Source organism: Phyllostomus discolor, chromosome 13 (assembly GCF_004126475.2).
Source record: "Phyllostomus discolor isolate MPI-MPIP mPhyDis1 chromosome 13, mPhyDis1.pri.v3, whole genome shotgun sequence".
Classification (NCBI taxonomy): domain Eukaryota; kingdom Metazoa; phylum Chordata; class Mammalia; order Chiroptera; family Phyllostomidae; genus Phyllostomus; species Phyllostomus discolor.
Genome location: NC_040915.2, coordinates 63,291,046 through 63,305,614, shown reverse-complemented (window position 1 = coordinate 63,305,614; position 14,569 = coordinate 63,291,046).

The window sequence follows — 14,569 nt, the reverse complement described above, 5'->3', positions numbered from 1 at the left end:
TGGTCAGAGTTGAAGGGTATCTTTACAACGCGCCTCCCCCCAAACTCCCACGCAGGCAGCGCAGCCCTCTTCTCTTTCTAAAAGACACCTTTGTGTGGGGCGAGGTGTCTCTCAATACTGGCGGGCCCATGGGAGACCAGGATGGTAACTGTCCGTTTCATCCGCAACACAGCCATTTCAGCAACAGCCCACTTGAGGCGCCCACGCAGAACTGGCCGCAGAGCCGTGCCCTGGGGGATGGGCAGACGCCGAGGTGAGGGAAAAGGATAGACAGGAGAGGAGGATGGAGACCATAATGAGAAGGCAGACACTCGCAGACTCAAATATCCAGAGGCAGAAGCAGCAACACATATGTCCTCATTTAAATGACACATACACACATAGATACAGAAGCTCAGACACATTTATAGAGACATGCACTGTGGGCACATTGCCATAAGACATGTACAAAAGCAGACCCCTCCTCCACCATGAATCAAGGGCTCATGCTCCCCCTGGTAGGGGGCTGGTTCCTTTTCTGGACCAGGTGGCTTGGGTGGAACTCTGAGCCTCTGATTCTCAAATGGTTGAGCTAGGAAACGGGACCCAGACCAACACCGAATGCCTGGGCCTGGCTGTTGTGAGGAGCAGGTTGTCTTGCTCTATGAGGCTCCGGACCGTGGCAGAGCAGTGCCAGATGACACCCCCCACAGAGTGTCCTAGGGCCTTGGTGTCAAGTTCACCTTATGGATCATTATCTATTAACTACCTGGACCTGTCATTGTTCAAAAACTCTTGGACCCTACAGCTACTGAAGGAAAAGGACTACAGTCCTGGGAGGCAGATGAACTCTGGAAGGGCCAGATCAGAGAGGGAGGTGGGTGAGTGGGTGGGTGGGCTGGATCCAGCCAGGAGCATGGAGGGGGAGAGGCACTGACTAGGCACCCAGACCAGCAGAGGAGGAGGTGGTTAGCAAAAGAGAGGATACAAGATGGATTCGTGGGAAGTTTCTGGGGTCCAGTACAGATCCTTCTCGGGACAGATGAAAGGGATTTGGAGAGACTTGGTCCTCGTAAGCAGAGAGACAACCAAGGCACACAGTGAGCTGCATGCCAACACTTGTGGCTTTGCCTCCTTGGAGTAGGCACCCTCAGAGCAAAACATCGCAGTGCAAGCTCACAGCGGGACTCGTGATCAGAAGAGGCCTGTGCCTTCCGTGGGGCTGATCTGGGGGCTTCTCAGGTCAGGATTTTACCCATTTGAGTGGAAGGGGTGGATGTAGTAAGAAATTCAGTTTTCTGTGCAAATATTTCAGCTTTGCTATAGTAGTATTTTTAGCAACTTGGTTGGCAGAGGAGGAGCCTAGACACACTTTTAAAGGGGCCTCTGCCAGACGGGAGGCCGCCTCCCCCCTCACCCACATATCCTCGAGGAGAGGGGGAGAAACAGAGGGCTCAGTGGGTGGATTCAAATGTAAAATCAGGCTTGCTGGACATTAGGTGGCTAATAACTAACTCATCTTCACCAACAGTTCTTATTAATCCTTATCAGCAGCATTATCGCCAGCAGCATGATCCAGTGGAGTAAATATTTCTGACCTTCCTTGCGTAGGGTGCAGGGACACAGTGTGAAAGCTTAATATAGTGTGTTGGGAAGGAACCAACACTTCTGAGTCCTGGGTGTCATGCGCTGTGCTGGCCGCTTTGCACGTGTGGGCTCATGTAAGCCTTACAACAGCCCAGTGGACTAGCATTATGTCTCCCATTTTACAGCTGGGGAAGTGAAGGCTTCTGGGGGTTGACGACTTGCCCAAAGCTACACAGTTATCAAATGGGAAAGTCCAGATTAAAACTCCGAGCAGAATAATAAAATTATCCTGACTCTGAATATTGCTCTGCAAAGTGCTCCCACATCCATGTTTAATTTTGTGCTCTTGAGAACTACATGAGGTGGGTATTAGTATTTTTAACCCCTTTCCTGAGGAGGAAGCCAAGCCTAGGAAACCCCTGTTAAGTGACTGGTGACTTGTCTAACGGTCGTCCTCTCATGAGCTGCGGAACTAGGAGCTCTGACTTTAAATCCTGTGTGTTTTCACCCCTAAACTGCTGTGTATTATTATTCTCAGCACTTGCACTGGGCTAAGTGACCTGTTATGGCGAGTGCAAATCAGACATTGTCTCTTCCCTCTTTGATCTTACAGTCTGGTGATACAAATACATATGTATGTGCACATATATGTCTGTATAAATATATATCTATGTACATATGTATGAGATAGAGTTATATCTTCTAAAGTAATTATGGACCCAGATGAGTGATGCACACAGTAAATGTTATGGGAGTTGAGGTGTGAGAGAAGTAATTGAGCATTTGGATGATCAAGGAGGTCTTCCTGGAGGAGGATGGCTTGGAGGAAGAACAGGACCCAGAGAGGTGGAGGGGGCTGGGAATGGTCAGGAGGACATTTCAGGCTGGGGCAGTGTTGTGACCTAGGCACTACACGGAGTGTCACTCTTAGCTTATGCTTCCCCAGTCCAGAAGGGCCCCGAGGACAGCAATCCAAATCTCCTTCCCCTCACGTGGAGTTTTACATCTGAAACCCAGTGCCCCAACTTTACCTACGGTGACATATTGGAGCCTGCAGGACCTCCAGGTATACAGCACAAGGGTGCTCATGCTTGCTTCACAGCCCTGCAGCTCCTTGGAGCTCTAGCACACACCTACCTCTTCTCCTACTGGTGTTCAGGTGTCTGCTTCCTTCACCCCCACCCTCTTTTTCTCTGTGTCTCACTGTAGTTCAAAGTCCTGGGCCTGGTTTGCTACTTGTCCCTATGTTGCCTCAAACACCTGCTTGTTCTGTACCATTCCACTTCCCTTCTTCCCCCCCCCCCCCCGGGAGGAAGGGAGAGGGGAAGGGAGGAGAAAGGGAGGCTGCTTCTTGTGTGCCCTCTGCAGGGGACCTGGCCCACAATCTAGGCATGTGCCCTGACTGGGAATCGAACAGGCGACCCTTTGGTTCACAGGCTGGCACTCAGTCCAGTGAGCTTCACCAAGCAGGGCTCCACTTCCCTTTCTTAAGTTTGCTTTCCCACCTTCCCCTCTGAATAAAAGCTGGTGATGGTCAAGCAATCCTGGGCCTACACATCCTGCCTGTGAACCTTGGACCAACACAATCATTTTTATAACAAGGTAACAACCGTCTTGTTAATATTTTAGTAACAGACTCTAGCACAAACCTAATAACCACCTCAGTTTTGAACCAGACAAATTCTTGTTTTAATTAGTATTTATAAAAAGATTTACATGAGATATAATTCTTATCTTATTCCTTAGTCCATTTAAAGACCCATTCTCCTTTCGTGGTTCAGCCAGACAATTACATAGAAATTCCTGGTTCTACCACAAGGTGTGTCAATGGGGTTCAGGCCATCCTCCCCTCTTGTTTCCGTCAGGGCAGAAGGGAGAAACTCTTATTCAAGAGATGCAGACCCTCTTACCACCACCCAGAACGAGCATCTCTTGGAGTGGGTGTACGTGCTCAGCGTCCCGGCCCCGCTGCCCCCAGCTGCTGCTCCCATCGGATAGCACGACAGATAGATGGTCTGGATCCGGGTGCACTGGCCACGGCTGACACTCACCGGCCTCTAGCACTTATAGTCATAGCAATACTTCTTTAACCTTTTGCTTCATTTTAGAAAAATTTAAACCCATGCAAAAGTAAATAGTCTATAATGAACTCCACTGTACCCATCACCCGTATTCAATAATTCTCAGCTCATCACCAAACTTATTTAATCTACATTCTGAATGATTCCCCCATTATCATTTAATTCATAAATGTTTAAATATGTGTCTTTGAAATATAAGGACTCTTGATACCTAATTTTTAACAATTAATTAATTTATTTTTAGAGAGAGGGTAAGGGAGAGAGAAAGAGAGAAACATCAGTGTGTGGTTGCCTCTCTCACACCCCCCAAAGGGGATCTGGCTTGCAACCCAGGCATGTGCTCTGACTGGGAATTGAACCAGGAACCTTTTGGTTCACAGGCCAGCACTCAATCCACTGAGCCACACCAGTCAGGGACCTATTACCTTTTTTAAGCCAATACAAATCAGCCATCTGGCTGGCAACGGTGTTACCAGGCATGGTCTTCTACTGAATTTTCACATGAGCTTCTGTGAGGACAGTGTGGGCATGAAAAGGTATTTCATTTTTGGACTTCAAAAGGAAGGGGACATTGACAGAATTGTCCTAGCAGCCTGTCCTCCAGCATGGCCAAGGTGTAGGGGAACAGGTATTAGAACTCAGCCATTGCAGGGCCTGGTGGCAGCCACCTGTAAGAGAAAGCTCCTTTGAGGGCACCATTCAACATGACAAGCCCATCACACACCCTGGGGACTAGATTAGGACACAGGACTTTGGTCATTTGGTTAAGTGTCTTTCAGTAGTTCTACCCAGATTAACCCTGCCTCCAACCTTGGGAAGCAATGTTTGTTTTGTATGACTTTTTTTTTTTTTGTCAGACTGAAGCACTGGAAAGTCAAGGGTTAATAACCACTAACTTTTGTTCTATTGTCATTTGGGTGGAGCCCTTAAGTTCAAGGAGGTAAGTACTGATCGGTATTTAGGTTGGTACACTTTTGTTATTTTTGCTTTGCCTGCCGTGGGATTGTGTGTTGGAGTGGGGTGAGGGTGGGGAGTGCTGGAACACGAGCTGTTTTTGGATTGGGTTGTTAGTAGAGATGTTCCTGCTGCGTAGGGAGAAGGCAAGCCGGGTAAAACCACCTTGTCCTTTTGACCCCGAAGCCTAAGGTATTTGCATAGCCTTTCTACAGGTGATCAGTTTTCACATATACGGAGGAGCCAGAATCGTAGACCTATCCAGCAGACACAGTCCTGTGTAAGACGTTCTTCACAGAAAGACAAGGCTTGGCCTTTAAAGAGGAGAACACTTTCTGTTCTACTGGAACCGGGTGGCTGAGCTCTGCCGGCTTATGTTTTGCTAAGTGTATGTCGGTTCACAGCAACAGGGAAGTTCCATATTTGGAATACTATATGAAGATCTTTGTTTTGAAAGATTTTATTTATTTACTTTTAGAGAGAGGGGAAGGCAGAGGAAGGGCGGGAGAAAGAGAGGAAGAGAAACAGCAGTGTGCTAGAGAAACATCGACCGGTTGCCTTTTGCATGCCCTCAACTGGGGACTTGGTCCACAACCCAGGCTTGTGCCCTGACAGGGAATCGAACCAGTGACCTTGTTTGAACCAGCGACCTTTTGGTTCGTAGGCCGGCACTCAATCCACTGAGCCACACCTGCCAGGGCAAGACATGTAGATCTTAAAACTATGAAGGCAGGCACTGCTGGTTATCTAGCCAATATGCATGCATTTCCCCTTCTTGCTTGCTAAGAGAATGGGAATTTTGCTGGGGGCAGTCATGCGCCTATACCTGACAAAGCTTCAGAATCAGAGACAGAACAAGCCTGTCTCCCCTTTCTCAGCTTTGGTGACAACAAGGGCTGGTCACGAGACCCAGATGGGCCAATGAGGTATAAGCAGATTTCTGCTGAGAACTCTTCTGGAGAAGCTTTTGCTTTCCAGACAGAAGGAGGCAGATGTGGCTGGCACCGCTGGTCCCCCTTCTTTCTGCCTCGAATACCTGAAGTCTGGAGCTGCATCAGCTGTCTTTTAACATGAAGCGACAAGTCAAATGCTAAAATTATGAGGAAAAAAACTTGTATATATTTAAGCCATCATCATTCAAGCTTTCTAAAGTATTACACAAATGAATTCCTAGTATGCCGTAATAATGCAAGAGAGGTTCTGGTGCGTCAGATTGACGACACACCTGTCATTTTGACAAGATGGGGATTGCAAGTTATTTGATGGCAGACCCTGAAAAGTCTAAGTTGGAATAGTTGATGATTCAGACTGGTTTATGCGATCTCGTACTGCTTGCCTTCCTGACTGGTTGTCCCAGGCTGGCTCTGCTTAACTGGAGGTACCAGTGCAGGATTCTAAGTGACCATTTGTGATTTCTGTAGTCATGCACAAAGCCTTTGTCCCCTGGTCTCTCTCAGCACCTCCATCACACCAGCCTCTCCCAGCTGTTGCACATCTGCTGTGCAGGCTTGCTGTAATTAGATACACTGATGATTAAGGAAAACCTCTTTAAGTCAGAGGCAAGCCCCTGCTGCTGTAGTTCAGTTGGTTAGAGCACCATTCTATACACTAAAACATTTGGGGTTTGATTCCCTAGGTCGTGGGTTCAATTCCCAGTTAGGGCACATGTGGGAGGCAACCAACTGATGTTTCTCTCTAACATCTATGTTTTTTTCCTCTCTCTCTAACTTCCTCTCTGAAATTAATAGACATGTTTTTCTTTTTAAAAAATACAAAGAACTCAGAGATAGATGAGAACTGGGTGGGTTTGGGCATTTTATTCTAATCAGATGACTGATCTATATTGGTTTTTAAAAGTGGTGGGTGGCAGAGGCTCAATCCCTTACAAACAGCAGTGGTGGGCTGGTCTGCATCCACCCAACACACCATTGGTTTAGCTCCGTAGGCAGAAGTCATTAACACATAAACCTATTCAAGGCAACTGGCATGAACCACATCGGACTACCCAATGAAGAAACTTCCCGCCTCTTTTGATAAAAGTAAAACCCTCCAAGGTTAGCGCTGGAAGGAGACAGTTGCAAGGCAGAGTAGATTTTCATCCAGAATCCCTTGTTATGCAGCCCTCGGCATTCTTTCAGGGCGTGGCTCCTCTCCTCCCTCACTTCTCTGACGGCTTGTAAGGTCCCCGCGCAGCTGCCCCTCCAGTCGTGCTGATGTTCTGAAGAGTTGGTGAGATATGCTCAAGACGAAGATTTTCTGCAGGTTCTTTGGCTAAAGTAGCCTTGTCTCCTTTAAAATGGGCATTACTTGTAACCACGACATAGGATTGGCTTGTCCCTATAAGCAGAAACCTCTAGGACACTGGCATACTATTAGTAGTACTAATTTAATAATTAATACTATTATTAAAGATTATCATTATTGTAAACAGTACATATATATGAGGGCTTCTGAATTTACCTTAAATTAGACATTTCATCAGCCTGGAAGACTCCAAACCATTTTCCTGGAAGCACCTCTGTGCCAAACACTTATTCCTGGCATTATTACATGCTATCTGCTTCATATGATATGCCATATTGACCAAGACTCTTGGTTGTAAGGAACAGAAACCCAACTCACATTAGCATAACCTTAATTCATAGCAGGGGCAGAGGTGGAGCTTCAGGAACAACCAGGTCCAGTCATACAAAATCCTACCAAGGTTCTGTTTTTCTACCCTGACAGGTGTGGTTCCACCCTGACCGGTGTGGTTCAGTTCACTGGGTGTCATCCCACAAAGCAAAAGGTCGCCGTTCCACACCTGGTCAGGGCACATGCCTGGGTTGCAGGTTCAGTCCCCAGTCAACTGATGCTTCTCTCCCTCTCTTTCTCCCTCCTTTCCCTTCTCTCTAAAAATAAATATAAAATCTTTTTAAAAAGAAAAGCAGAACTTTAAAAAAAAGACTCTCTTTTTCCCTTTTTATCTCTGGTCTCTCCTTCCTTCTGCATGATGTTGCCATCCCCACAATAACGGCACTGTGGCTGCAGGCAGCTCTGGGTCATAGAGGAAGGATCTTTCTTCAATCCCAGCTTCATCAATAATCATTGCAAAATTCCCAGGTGAGGGTTGCAGGCCATGGCCCCCAGCAACCGCACATTAATGTTTCTCTCTCTCTCTCTCTTTTTCCCTCCCTTCCCTCTCTAAAAATAAATAAATAAAATCTTAAAAAATTAAAAAAAAAATTCCCAGGTGAGTCTCTGACCAACCAGACCTGGGCCATGTGCCATTCCTGCAGCAAGCCCTTCAGCCGTGAGCACATGGTGTTACGGCTCACCAGCCTGTGGCATAGCCGCATGGGCAGCTGCCTTAGGTGACGGGCAGTGCCCTCCAGAACCACTTGATTAGAACGGCCGAAGAGCTGTTCCACAAAACAAAGGGGGTCGTTTCAGACCAGGTTGACCGAGTATGAATGCCTGTCTCAGGACTTTGTGTCATTGCGAGGCTCACAGTAGCCATGGATACTTCTATCCATGTTTTACAGGCAAGGAACATGTGGGCAAACAGAGAGGTTAAGGAATTTGAAAACAGTCTCACAGCTGGTAGGCAGAAAATCTGGAATTCCTTTTGAGTCTGTTTAACTCGGAGCTTCTCCATTAACTGGCCCCCTCTCCTGCCTGGAGGGATTCCTCCTCACTCTGTGTGTATGAATTAGGGTCATAAAACCATTGAGCAACCACCCTCTACCCCTCTTTTCCCCTCCAGGAAAGGCCATCTTGGTGTTGAGGACTCTTTTCAGGCTTCTCTTTTCTCTTGGAGGCACTAACTTAAAAAACAAAAATAAAACAACAACAGGGAATTCTTGAGCCACTTAACTGGGCTGGCACAGCTGGACCGAGGGGCTTAGAACAGTGCTGTCATGTGTCTGTCCCCCACCCACCTTCCGGCAGGGCTTCCCCCGCACGTGTCTCTGGGTTAGGCTGATCCTCAGGTTGCCGAGAAGCTTGCAGATGGGCTGAAAACCCTTAAAGAAAGAGATTCTCCATCTCCATGTGTCCATATCCCAAATAGTGTAAAAAGGGCCCTGCATAGCCCTTCCTGGGTATGTGCCCACGAAACTGACTCCAGGACAATGCACCAGGCCAACCCTGAGACGAGATGCTGGCCATTATAAACATGTCCCCATCAGTGTCCAGTAAGTGGAATCACGACTGGAGAGAGTCGTGGTCAGTCCCGTCCTTGTCCACATCCCCTGGCACTTTGTGCGTGTTTTCCTAGCGGTCACCACGCTGTCCAGTCATGGCTTACATCTCGCCTTCCTCCCTAGGCTGTGAACCCCTGTAGAACCAGGATCTGGTCTTTCATTCTGACATCTCAGCACCTGGCATTGTGCCTGACGTAGAGCGGGAACTCAATAATGCTTATCGAATGAATGAGTGAATGGAAGAGAATGCCACAGTTTGCAATGCTACAGTTTAGAAACAAGCATTGTCCACAGAGGTCTGACAAGCACCACAATAATAAAAGTTACTGTTTAGCTGCCACTGTCGAATTTATAAAGCATAGTAAATGATAACTACTTTGCTGAAAATGCTTCATATATGCATCTCATTTGAATCTAAACACAATGAAAGTGTACCTACCCCTTCTTATAAGCCTTGCACTTAGCTGGGTATAGAGGAGGGTGAGGGAGCTCACAGAAGTAGAGGACGTGATATGTGAGGAGAGTTTGGTCTTGCAGTGAGGCAAGATAACTAAGACAACCTAAAAAAAACCTTTCAAGACAGGATGTGGTAAGGTCTTCCATTCAAATTGGTGCTCAGGTGCTCCCTGGAGAAGATCTGAAATGGGAAAAGTTGGCATTCTTGCTGCCTGTCACCCTCAGAACCAATAAACAGAGGCAGGGATTATGCTTTATTCAGATGGCCAGAGATCTAAGAAGACAGTGGGTTATGTACCCTAAAAGACCATCTTACATTTCATTTCAAGCCAGCTTTTTTTTTTTTTCATAAGGAGAAGAAAAGTGTAGGTAAGGGGTTTGGTATTCAGGAAAAAGGTTAATCAGATGAAAGCTGTGGTCTGGCAATTTCCCAGCATCCTTTCATCCACTGATCAGAGATTCTTCATCTGTGTCCTGGGCATCTGTCTCCTGGGCAATCCTTTACCTGTCTCCTGTGTCCTGGGCAGCGGGGATGTCTCTCCCTGGAGCACAGTGGCTCAGATACCACTTAATCACTTGCAGTCCCCCTGGGGCACAGAGGTGGCATTGCTTGTGGTCTCCTGGAGTCAGCGTGGGTCCTGCAGTTCTTGAAACAATAGCTTTTTACTGCATAAATTACTAAGTTTATGAACTGTTACTTAAAGCTAAAATTTTCCAACTCTCCATTGCCCCATCAGGTGCAGTGCCTGTTCAGCTTCCAAGGAGGAACCTGGGAATATATTTAGAGCAAAGTTAGAGGAGTGACAAGGAGATGAACTAAAAACACGACACGTGTGGAAAGGTTAAAGGAACAGGAATGACTCAGAGGCTGGAGAAGAGAAAGCCCAGAGGAGAAGGGCTCTCTGGCTGCGGGGTGGCTCTCCGGCTGGGGGGTGGCGACCAGCTGTCCTCCCGTGCCTCTGCATGCAAGGGGAAATGGGCTTAGACCGAAGGCAGAACTAAGATTAGAGAGAAGGAAGAACTTGGCAGTGAGGGGTGTTGTATAACCTACTTTTCCAGCCGCCTGGGGACTGAGGAGACTCCCACACTCCTGGTCTGGGCCCAGTGGCTGTGGATTCGAGGATGGTCTGGCAGGCCAGCTGGGAACGGAGGAGGGGGTCCTGTGGGCCTTCTGTACGTAACCTGATCTTTCTCCTGTATCCTCAATTTCCCCTTGGAAGTTAAGTTCCCAAATTTTGGAGCTGGCAAGGCAGCACCTCCCCCACCCACCACGCGCTGCACCAGTGTTCTGGGCTGGGTAATAATGCCTGTCATTTCCTCTCCCGGGGGAGTGGGGCTGCAACCGCCCTGACAGCCCCAAGGGATTGAAGGCAACTAAAAATAGAGCTTTATATATAATCTGTCGAGGGGCACATTTGCATTGCTTTTTTTTTTCCCCCTCGCCTGTCTCTTCATCCTTTGGGGCAGGCCAGGCCGGGATCTAGCTCTGGGCACTGGGACGGGTTCTGGGCTCCAGCTGCTCTCACTCGGTCGCAGGAGCGTTCTCTACACAAAACATCCAAGGAAGCAAATTCATAAAGTGCAGCCGAGGGCCCTCCGGGCCATCCTCTGCCACTCCTCCTCACTTCCCATTGGGCTGGCTGCCTCCTTCGGAGCCCGAAGGTTCAGGGAGCTGGAAGTGGGGGAGGCAGTCCAGGCCTTGTTCTCCCATCAGCCATTTTCATCTACGACACAATCTCTCTGAGGTTAAATATTAATTAAGAGCAGAATGACAGCTCTGGCTGGTGTGGCTCATTTGGTTGGAGCATCATCCCGTAAACAGAAAAGTCTCAGGTTCTGGTTCCCAGTCAGGGCACACACATCAGTTGCGAGTTCGGTCCCCAGTCAGGGCGCATGTGAGAGGCAACCGATCAATGTTTCTTTCCCTCTCTCTCTTCCCAACTGTCTCTAAAACTAAAAAAATAAATAAGTAAGTAAGCAAGTAAACAGATAGATAAATAAATAAAGGTTTTTTTTTTTAGAAAAGAGCAGAATGACAGTGAGAGCTGGACAGTGTCACTTTCTGTCCCAGCACAAATGGTTAATTTCCTTCCTGGTATTAAGTGACTCTGGAGGAGGATTGGCAGCCCAGGAAGACTAGCTGAGGGGTGGGGGTGGGGGAGAAGGTGAGGGGAGCTGGGCAGCCCTGCCTCAGAGCCATTCCGAAGAATGAATGAGGAATGACGGAATGACGCAAGTATTGAGGTTGGAAATCAAGGGGGGAAGGAAAGCGCTGCTCAGGTTGTGGAGGACAGTCACAACTCAGTCCTAGTCTCTCCCCACTTTAACAAAAACGATCTAAGAAGTTTGGTAGAGGTGGCTGTCCCCACGCCTCTAAGGCAGGAAGACCTGGAAGCTGTTTGCAAACTGCACATGTGCATGTGAACAGCATTTTGGGGAGAGTTGTGGATTTCCGTCAGAACTGGTATGGTGGCCCACAGTGTCACTCCCAGCATGTGAGGCCGTCTCTGAGGTCACCTCGTGGTGCAAGATGGCTAGAGGCTTAGCTGCACAGCTGTCTATCTATCCTCTAGGTAGGAAGTACGAGAAAGGCAGGGTGGGGGAGTGGGGCAAAATAGCTCCACTCCAGTTTTCTGCTCCCCTATCAAAGAGCTGTCCCAGAAATCCACCCCACCCTGCTGCCCACACCCCTGCAAGAGAGGGTGGGAGACACGGACCTTCAGCGAATCATGCTGTAGCCTCACATAAAATCAGTGTTTCTGTTCATGAGAAAAGAAGAGAATGGCAGACAACTGAGGATTTCTGCTGCAGTCTCTGTCTCAGTAAAGGTCAGGTTCATTTTTAGAGAGAGGAGAAGACAGGGAGAGAAACACCTGAGAAACATCAATCGGTTGCCTCTCCCACACACCAATCAGGGACCTGGCCCACAACCCAGGCATGTGCCCTGAGCTGGATTCAAACCTGTGACCTTTCAGTTTGTGGGACGATGCCCAACCCACTGAGCCACACCAGTCAGCGCCAGTCAGGGCTCCCATGGTGGACTTTTAATCCCCTTCATGAGTTATCTCCAGGAAACCATCCTGGTTCCTCTTTCTCATACTCCATCCCACCCCCACCCCTGCCTCAGGAAACGTCTTACAATTCTGAACATGTTTTCATTGCAACATTCATCACGTTGTTTCAAACTGTTTGTGTGCTTGTCTTCCTCCACTGGGCTAAGAGCTCCTGAATAATGGAGACGGTCTCATGATCTCTATGGTGGACACCTCTTGGGCTCAACAGGAGTCTGATGCAGATGAACAAATTTTAAAAGGTGTGAATGAGCAACTACTGTGAGCAGAATATTCTAGAGGTAAGAAGGGGGTTAAAAACTAAAAACTATGTAGACGCTGGCTTCTAGGAGTTCAGTCTTGTAGGGCAAACAGAAATACTGCCTGCTGATCCGAAACACAGATAATGGGCATAAGTGGGCAGGTATTTTCAGAATGGGGACAGGAGATTAATAGAGAAGAGGGATCTGGGAAGGTAACCGACATGTTCGAGGTCTTGAAGGAAAATCAAGGCCCATCTCGGGGGGCCGGGGGCGGGGGGCGGGGGCACCGACTGGGGGACAAGGGGCAGGGAGAAGGGAGAGAACACGAGCCGTCTGTGGAGGGCCAGCCCTTGGCCTGGTTGGAGAACTGCCGTGTAGTCTGGATGCTTTTCTCGTTGTTTGTTTTCACGTGGGGGAAAGGGAGGCGCTGTGTGTGTGAGGCTGAGCACAGGCCCCACCACTGTCTTGTAGGACCACAGTCCCACGAGAGGACTGTGTTGTTTTGTTCCTGTACCTGAAGGTGCTTGCGAAGGCGTTGGGACCGGGAGACGGTGCTGCTCAGGGAAGAGGAGGCAGGAGGCCTGAGCGGGGCGGGGGCCTGTCTGCCTGCTGCCTTTGTCTGAGTGTTTTTGGGAAGGAGGTCTCACGCCAGGTGCTCCCCTCACCCTTTCCTTTTCTGGCTTTCTTAAAATACCCTGTGTTCCCGCAGCAGTGGCTGCTGATCTAAATAAACGCAGCGGAAATGCAAATGGTCAGGTTCTCCTAGCAACAGGAGCCAGCCCACGTAGGGCGTGTGGAGCAAAGTGAAGCTGTCCTGGGGCTGAGATGCGGGTGGCTGGGGCGAGGAAGTCTCCGAGTGACAGTTTTGCCCCCCTCTAACTTCAGAGAGGGACTGTCTGGGGGGCGGGCACCTGCTGTGCAGAAGAAACCCTGCATGAACTGGACCAGGGCAAAGGACTGTGCGCTGGGGAGAAGGTGCAGGGCTGGGGAGACAGCGGCTGCCCTAGTTTAAGACGTCCCCTGATGGCAGTGGTGGGAAGGCTGCCTCTCAGAAGCTGACACTAGGTGTCTAACCCGGCACATGATGATTAGATGGGGCCTGGGTGTGTGCACATGGTCTGGGTGTGTCCATTTGAACCAGCCCATGGAGCCCTGTCCCTCCTAAGCTTATGAAATAAAAGGAAGTATACAGAAATGCTCGGATTCCTAGGAAAGGGGGCCAAAACTGAGAAACTGCAAAGACTCTTAGATACACCTGGTTTAATCCCCTTCTGTTACAAATGAAGACACAGGCCCAGGGAGGTGAGTGACTTCCCCAGGATCCAATTAGCGGCAGAGGTGAAACCAGAAAGCAGGTATCCAGGCCAGGGCTCATTCCATTTTAAGTTGAAGCTGCTGTCGACCCTGCTTGGCACACAGCTAGAGAATTAGAAGCCATGATAACCTTGCTGGGCCCCTAGGGGTGGGGGGAGAAACAGTCGTCTTAGGAACATCAGATAATTTGAAAGACATTTGAGGGGCAAATGGGAGCCACCCCTGTGGCGTGCCATGGAGAATGAGCACCCAAGGGTGAGAGAGCTATGGGCAGGGGGTAGAAACAGAAGGATGTCACTCGGGGTGCACACAGCTCCTGGTGGCCGCTACACTGTCATTCCATGGAGTGTCTCAGTGGGGAAGGGGAGGAAGAGTGCCACCCTGTCGAGGTTCCGGGGAGGAAACTGGAAAAGGGTTGGTGGCTCGCTCAAGGGGGCAGATCCAAGTGGCAAACTTGGTACAGCACCCTGGCTCCCTGGCTCCCTGGCTCCCTGGTTCCCTGGCTCCGGAGCAGCCCGGGCCCCCGGCAGTGTGGTTTCCTACGACGGAAGCAACTCGTTGACTACTCACACTCCGCTTCCTCCTGTGAGTCTCCTACAGCATCTCACCTGGAAAACGCAGCAGAGGAGAAGGCTTTCTAGTTCCAGCTGAGTCTTGGCAACTAGAGGACATGGTCTGTTTGTAAGGATTCCAGGATAGGC